This window comes from Mytilus edulis, chromosome 12 (assembly GCF_963676685.1).
Source record: "Mytilus edulis chromosome 12, xbMytEdul2.2, whole genome shotgun sequence".
Lineage (NCBI taxonomy): Eukaryota > Metazoa > Mollusca > Bivalvia > Mytilida > Mytilidae > Mytilus > Mytilus edulis.
Window position 1 is genome coordinate 49,840,281 of NC_092355.1, and position 8,929 is coordinate 49,849,209.

General features: G+C 31.5%; 1 long non-coding RNA gene across 1 annotated transcript; it reads left to right on the forward strand.

Annotated features, from left to right (window-relative positions):
* Nucleotides 1–1,612: 1,612 nt before the first annotated feature.
* On the forward strand, nucleotides 1,613–8,095 carry LOC139498714 (uncharacterized). Its single transcript, XR_011657996.1, has 2 exons — nucleotides 1,613–4,583; nucleotides 6,333–8,095. It is a non-coding gene; the product is annotated as an uncharacterized lncRNA (long non-coding RNA).
* The last annotated feature ends 834 nt before the right edge of the window (nucleotides 8,096–8,929 follow it).

Below are 8,929 nucleotides of genomic sequence, written 5' to 3' on the forward strand. Positions count from 1 at the left end.
GATAAAAGATAAGATTTCAGCTTTCAAATTGTGAGCATTTCATTTCTACGTAGTAACATGCAAGCAGCGCTTTCATATAGGGTATATAACTCCTAGGTGATACGAATTTCAAGAAATTCAATTCCCTATGTTGACTGCCTTGATAGAGGGTTGCTGCACAAAATGATGCTACTAAACCAAGGATTCCAATTAGTGAAATAAGGTAATTCCTTCATAAATTGCACGTACACTCACTCAACTGTTATTGAATATATTTCCACAGATAACAATTCATATGTTTGAATTGTCGATGCCACAATTATGTTTTATTTTCCCGAATGTGACATTATGAAATAAGACATATCATAACATGTGTAATAACATGAGCAATACGACAGGGGTAACATGTGCTAACCTTTCTGATAACTTCAGTGTTTGGCAGGAATCGTGTTGTATGTCTTTTGGTTGTTTCTTTATGTTTTACCATAACTTGGCAAATTGTTTTCAATTTACTGGTTTCAATATCCCTTTGTTGACGTCGGCCTGTCTTTAATAATATTACTTATTGTTACATTAATTCAGAAAAAAAAACCCAATCACAAGCTTCCATAATTGTTGCTCTTCTAAGCTATACATTCACGTTATGTTTCAACTTTAGTTTACACTAATTTACATTAGTTAATAATTATCAGAAGCATGTATTTGACCGCTCTCATCTGCAACTATTTTTAAAATACGTTTGCAGTTTCTTGACCTACTTATAGTCTGACTTCATATCTGTGTATGTCGTTTAAAAAACTGATAAATTAAGAAAAAAAAATGTAAGTTGCAAAGTGCCAACAAGGCATGTTTCAGGACACATTTTTTGAAATGTTACCGAAATGTTCTGTGTTTCACAGCAATATCATGCATTGAGGACAATGAAATCACTTTTTTTTAAGTATGTGCCTTGTTTTACTTTTCATCCAAAATCTTAATGATTGAATCGTTTGTAATTACGTAAACAGCGAATACATTCATGTTTTATCAAATCACAAGATTAGCACCATCGGTTATCGATAAGCCATCAAATTAGAAGATATACTGCTATAGAAAATTAGAATTAATAAAAATTAATGATATACTAATTAAATTGATTTATTGCATTCAAAATACATTTATTTGTTTATTGTGTCTCGAACGTACAGTCAGTCCATTATTTACGGTTTGCCATTTAAATCTTTACTACCATATATTTAAACATACGAACGAATATGCTTTGAAGCGCCTCGTGGACTTTGGTCATATATAAACACGTGTTCGCGCTCAATTTCATTCCACGATTATTTTTCAACAAGATTGCACAACCCAACCTCCATCCTTTTAATAAACACAGTTGCTGCTGTTTTAAATTTATTTTTCAGATTACTTGGTGAACAGATCCAAATGTATTGAATATTCCAATTAGATTGTCATGTATCATCAAAAATGGCAGACGTTTTAACATTAATCGGCAGATTTCATGAAATCTGAAAATTCAAGGAATTTGAAGTAATATTTAAAAAAAAATGTCTATCGTCATGGCATTCCTTTCAATATGGAAAGTGCGTTGGATGTCATCATCAAATTGATCTAATTGGTAGTGATATTTTCAAATATTAGAATTTAATTCAATAATAATTAAATTCAGTTATTGTAATTATATAACTTGGTATGCCTATTATTGATTTAAATTGACGGTGTGTTCGATTCATTTTATACTGGTCACTTTAATATGCTAATTAGTTTAGCCCGCGAAATGTTAGTCCGTGCAATTTACCTCGTGTGGTTTGGTCATTTGAATTCAAACCTTACACGGAGCTTGACCAAAGCTATAGAATTTAAAACACAGAAGAAAAGATGAGTATTCTTTTTTTAGTTTTAGAATTAAGCAACATTTTATGAAAAAATAATAGCTCAACAATTTAAACTGTTAATCTGGTTTTTCTTTCTTAAATAATTTTAACTTTGTTAAATGCTTTAAATAGTCGTGAACTTTTTCTTTGGTGTTATAACTGAATTTAAATTCTATCATTGCGTAAATTGTCAATCTTTTCTTGGATATTATTTTATATTTATATTTGTAAATTGAGTAGATGGTTATACTTATTGTGCGAGTTGTTGTATCTAATTGTTTAACTGTCTTAATACGCTAATGAACATTTACCATGTTATTTATTCTTAATCCAAATCCAAATCTTGCAGCGCGAAGTAACCGGTGAGTAAGCCACATATTAATTTCAACATAAATGTATATATAAATTCTTTATAGTCCTAAATATGCATGAAATAGGTGCCACTGGACTTAAAGAAAACAATCTATGAATCCAGGTATGGCAACGAATGCTATTCACATTCAATTCATTTTGAACTTCAGTCCTGAATGAGATTGGTTTACAGATTTCACTGTATAAATATTGTAACTGATATACAGATATGAATTTACTTTACTTTTATACATACAAGTATTTTAATTGTGATCTGATATAATTATTTGTTTGAAATTTCTGGAATAAGAATAATGTTATATTATTTTCATTGTTTTTCAGTGCAACAGGTATTTTAGTCCAGTAGAATAATTGTTAAAAGGTTGTTTATCTTTATTTATAAGCATTCACTATACATGCTATATAAGAATAAGAATATTTCATTAAATGTTAATGAAAAGGGAACATTCTAAACTATCATGACAATACAAAGACAGATGACATATTTCAAAACTTTTCTTGTCTCTCATGGTACAACTGATTTTTATAGTTTGTTATGTTGTACTGTCACAGGTCAGGGGGGATTGGGCGCCTGCTAACATGTTTAACCCCACCACATTCTGTATGTATGTGCCTGTCCAAAGTCAGGAGCCTGTAATTCAGTGGTTTTCGTTTGTAGATGTGTTAAATATTTGTTTTCGTTCATTTTTTGTACATAAATTAGGCAGTTAGTTTTCTCGTTTGAATTGTTTTACATTTGTCATTTCGGGGCCTTTTATAGCTGACTATGCGGTATGGGTTTTGCCCATTGTTGAAGGCTATACGGTGACCTATAGTTGTTAATTTCTGTATCATTTGGTCTTTTGTGGAGAGTTGTCTCATTGGCAATCATACCACATCTTTTTTATACACACACACAAACATATACATTTGTATATAAAGAGTAATATTTCATATTTTGTTTCTTTACATTCAAATGTTAATAAAGTTTTACTTTACATTTTCAATATACCAACTGATGCTCTGAAAAAAGGAATAAACAAAAATCGTCATGTTATGTGACTTTGGACGATAGAATTTCATGAGAGTGGTTGACATTTTCATGCTTTAAGCTTCTATTTTGACCAAAAAACTTAATATGGAGGATTGAAATTGACTAACAAGATGTAAAAGAAGCAAAATAAACAAAAGCTACAGTGTATAACCCAAATGATTAAAAAAAAAAAATATATAAAAAATATATATATATTTTATTAATTTTTAAAGAGAGGCAATAGTTTTTCCAGAGTAGTGAAAAATTACCATTTTGAAAATTTGCTATTTCTTCGTTGTTATTATGTGTATTGATAAAAGTGAAACTGTTTTGAAAATGTCTTCACAATGCCTTTAAAATGAGGTCAAGTTTTCTTAGAGCAGTTGATTTAAAAAAAAAAATCACTTTCCGTACCTAATGAATCATTTCTTTTTGTAAACTTTTGCGAGCCATCAAGGATGTTAGTTGACTATTTAAATATATATACTTTTCGATTTAATTGTTTCATAGTTTTCATGTATTATAGTCGATTATAGGATAGGAATATTTCTCATTAACGAAGGCCACTTCAATTGATATTCGGTAGACACAATAATTATTTTCTTTAATGACTTTCGTTATCAATATGATATTATCATTATGAATATACTTGAAATATCTGCCACTGGACATAGACAGCCACAATCAAGCATTTGCGGTTTTTTCTACTTTGGTTATTGTCATTGTATCTTAATACTAATTAGTCAATGGTAAAAATTGAAATATTTGTATTTCAATATTGATTCAATTGTTTGATTAAGGGATGTAACATTGACAAATGATATACTATTTTACTAATGCATTGACTAACATTGTAATTATTTGTTTAAGCCAGTATGCCGAGAGGAAAAGGGGAGAGGGTGCTGCCAAACCGTGCTGTACGTAGGCAAAATCAAATACAGCTACCGGGAAACAGAAGGCTTCGCCCAAAGAGAGCTGAAATTGTAAGACAAAATATAGCCATTCCACAACCGCCGTTAATACCACAACAACAGCCATTAATGCCACCACAACAGCCATTAATGCCACCACAACAGCCATGAATGCCACCACAACAGCCATTAATGCCACCACATCAGTTATTGCCACCACATCAGTTATTGCCACCACATCAGTTATAACCACCACATCAGTTATAACCACAACAGCAGTTATTACCACAACAGCCGTTTGTACCACTACAGCCAATTCTACAACCACAACTCATTTGAACTTCAAACTTCCTCAGCAGCCCGCTGAACAACAAGTTCCTGATCAGGGATGTGTACACCCAGGGCAGCCCACAGCTCGTAATTCTGTACAAAACGGTGAGATTTTAGTTATACCTACTAGTAATGATGTTGATGTGTTTGTACCACAACAAATTATAAACCAAATATGGAATTTAGAATATGTTGATTTGGCACAATTACTTTACAAAAACATTTTGTTTCAAATATTGATCAACCGAAAAAAGTGCTCGGTTTTGATGAAGATGGAGACATTTTAATTGACAGAAACAAATATTCAAAAGTAAATCATTATCTAACTTAGGTGAGTGCACTGAAGGGTTTTTAAATTATATGAAAATTTTATTGCAAAGATTCCCGGAATTGGCAAATGAATTGATTAGCTATACATGACGATTATAAGGGGGTGTACCTTTTGAGAACGTTTATAAATGACATGCAATTTCGATTTAGAAAAGCTCGTGATCATATGCGTGCATGGGACGTCATTGATGGGCAGCTATGGCTTCAGTTTATTGCAGTAGGCATAAATCATGTTCCACAGACATCTTCTTATACTTCTCACACAGTTATTAGTCCTTGCTACGATTATAATTTTAAGGCCGTTTGTACTCGTATGAATTGTGTATATAGCCATGAATTCATGTATAAGATGTAGCCAGTTCCATCCTTCGATGTACTGTACAAATTATTCATATAACAAGAATAATCCTCGAAGTTCTGTAACTTCAGACTATTCTGCTCTTAGGTATCAAAACTACCCTAGGGCACCTGATGCAAACAATTTTGCACCAAGGTATCAGTCCAGTGCTAGAGCAGTCAAACAGGTTTTTGGATACACATGGAAATTTTAACCCAAATACTCGTTTTTCGATAAATAATTTTAAAAGATTTCCCTGTCAGCAGGCTAATGTTCCACGGATGCAATTTAATCATTTCAAATTTTATAATTTTGTTTACAGCTTGCAATCACAGTATGATTTTTGGTATTTTTGGTTGTACCCTGTTAATACTACGGTTTAAGGGAATATGTTGACTGACTACCCCGTTAAAATGTTGGCAAATTTATTATATAATGGTTTTAAATATGGTTTTCGAGCACATCATACAAGCAAAACATTAAAGTCTGTTTTACATGATCCAAATTTAGCTTGGAAAAATCATGAGTGAATTGAAAAATGGTAGAATTGCGGGGCCTTTTTATTATCGACCTATTTCTAATCTACGTGTTTGGAAAATAATTTTAGAAATTATAATGGCATTTCTTATATTTTGGGTGACAAGTGGTTGTCGAGTTCTGTTTTAAATCTCTTTATCGGTAGTGCAAGAGTTATTCAAATACTTGGCTTACGTATCAAATGGACTAAATTAATTTCAAAACTTTAAACATAAACTAAACCTGTATGACGTATGGCCATGCCCCGTTTCACATTTAGTTAATAGTAGCTGACATGTTTAAGGATGAATATTCTTATTCCACTGGGAATGCGTACCTTTCAGGCATTAGGTTTAATCATAAGATCAATGGTTTATTGGACAACACTCATTCTTTTATTGTTCAAAAGATGCTCAGTGACATAAGCGACACGTCTGTCGTAAGCCTATTACTATTGGTATATTAACTAGACTTTTAGATGCGCTTAATTTAGTTTGTTATTCAGTATATGAAACATGTTTATCCAAAGCTTCATTTTCAGCTAGAATTTTGGGTTTCTTAGTTTTGGAGAAATTGCAAATTCAAGTTTTAATGAAAATCTTATTGTAAAACGATCCACGATATAATTTGATGCTTATTCAGGGTCACTTATTATAAAAGTTCCTTCTTAGAAAACAGATCAGCTGGGTAATTCAGTAACGACAATTCTGGAAAAGAATAAACTACTTCAATTTGTCCTGTCCGGTTGATGTCGGACTACATTGCTGAGACACAAAGACGATGGACATTTTCAAACACTTTAAAAAAGGTTATGTAAGAACAAACCTTGTATAGTTGAAACACTTAATTTCAGGGTACCTGAAAGATATTTGGGTAATTGGCTCTTTATTGTCATAGGAGCTGTCATATTAAGCTTATAGGTGCATCGTTCGGATTAGAGATAGTTGGGTGTATTCCTAAATCAGATTCAAGGAGCTCTGAAAATGTTATGTATATATTTTCTTTATATTTCCACATTGTTTGGTTTTCCCTTACAATGAATAACATAGCTTAGATGTTGACAGTATTGCTTTAGCTGAAGTTTATGTTGATTTTGCCACATGAATATCAATTTAATGAAGTTCAAAGTATTGAATTTAAGTTGATGTTGAAGTTTTTGATGTTTGTGTTGAAGTTGATAATAATGTTGAAGTTGATAATATTGAAGTTGATAATAATGTTGTAGTTGATAATAATGTTGTAGTTGATAATAATATTGAAGTTGATAATATTGAAGTTGATAATATTGAAGTTGATAATAATGTTGAAGTTGGTAATATTGAAGTTGATAATAATGTTGAAGTTGATAATGATGTTGAGTTGATAATGTTGTTAATATTGTTAATGTTGAAATTGATTATGATGTTGAAGTTGATAATGACATCGAAGTGGATAATGATGTTGAAGTTGATTGATGTTGATTCTTGCTGTTAAATTTGTCATGCGGTAAATTTTATGGCGGATTACAAGTTGTGCAACTAGTTTCTCAACTTGTAATTTTGGCGGAATTTACTTTAAGCTGCTATGGACTACCCAGTGGCTCCTGATATAACTTTGTTACTGCTGGATCGCCCTTCAGTAATTCAATCGTCATCAAGTTTTGATTGACAAGTTGATTGTGTTTCTTTCTTGCAATAAATGCCATGACAAATTTACAGCCAAATAAAACATAATTTCTTTAGTGATTTTGATTTATAGTTTATTCGTTGGATTCATTAATTACATCATGAGGTCAAACAATGAGAATACAGATTTAAACAATACAAGTACACTTACATTTTATATAGGCCCCCCTTTCAATCTATGTGTATATATATATATATATATATATATATATATACAATAATAGAATTTAATTCAATAATAATTAAATTCAGTTATTGTAATTATATAACTTGGTATGCCTATTATTGATTTAAATTGACGGTGTGTTCGATTCATTTTATACTGGTCACTTTAATATGCTAATTAGTTTAGCCCGCGAAATGTTAGTCCGTGCAATTTACCTCGTGTGGTTTGGTCATTTGAATTCAAACCTTACACGGAGCTTGACCAAAGCTATAGAATTTACCCGCCCTCCCTTTTCCCCATTATGAATATTTTCTGCTGCTTTTCATTTATCGTTTCAGTTTTGGAAGAATGATTATAGAACCAGCGTCATGGCATATATAACAGACTGAGTTTGGAGCTTTTTTGTATTGTGAATGGACAGGCGGAATTTATTTTAAGCTGCTATGGACTACCCAGTGGCTCCTGATATAACTTTGTTACTGCTGGATCGCCCTTCAGTAATTCAATCGTCATCAAGTTTTGATTGACAAGTTGATTGTGTTTCTTTCTTGCAATAAATGCCATGACAAATTTACAGCCAAATAAAACATAATTTCTTTAGTGATTTTGATTTATAGTTTATTCGTTGGATTCATTAATTACATCATGAGGTCAAACAATGAGAATACAGATTTAAACAATACAAGTACACTTACATTTTATATAGGCCCCCCTTTCAATCTATGTGTATATATATATATATATATATATATATATACAATAATGTTTATTGGGCTGTTATGGATCTGCCCAGTAGCTAGAAATTGTTTTGCATTTACTTTTGGTTTTACTTTCAGTGACCAATTGTCATCAAGTTTTAACTTGTTGGCCAGTTTGTTGATGGTGGTTGTTATTTGGTCTATATTGTTGAATATTGTTGAATAAATGCCATGACAAATAATCAGCCAAATTTCAAGTTTCAATTGTTTGTTGTTTATATTATTTTTGTGAAGGAATGAAACAAAACAAATCTGTAGTTGTATATTCATTGCGCACATTGAATATGCAATAAATTTAATGCGTATCAAGTTTTTGATTTTCGTAATCGTGTGACGTGATGGAATATCTGTTTTAAAGAAGAAAACGGATACAATATATTTTTCAATAGTTATAACCACAGTTCCGTCCTCTTTTCTTCGATTGTGACCGACCTACCTACCTACCTACCTACCTACCTACCTACCTATCAACCTATCTATCTATCTATCTATCTATCTATCTATCTATCTATCTATCTATCTATCTATCTATCTATCTATCTATCTATCTATCTATCTATCTATCTATCTATCTATCTCTCTATCTCTCTATCTATCTATCTATCTATCTATCTATCTATCTATCTATCTCTCTCTCTCTCTCTCTCTCTCTCTCTCTCTCTCTCTCTCTCTCTCTCTCT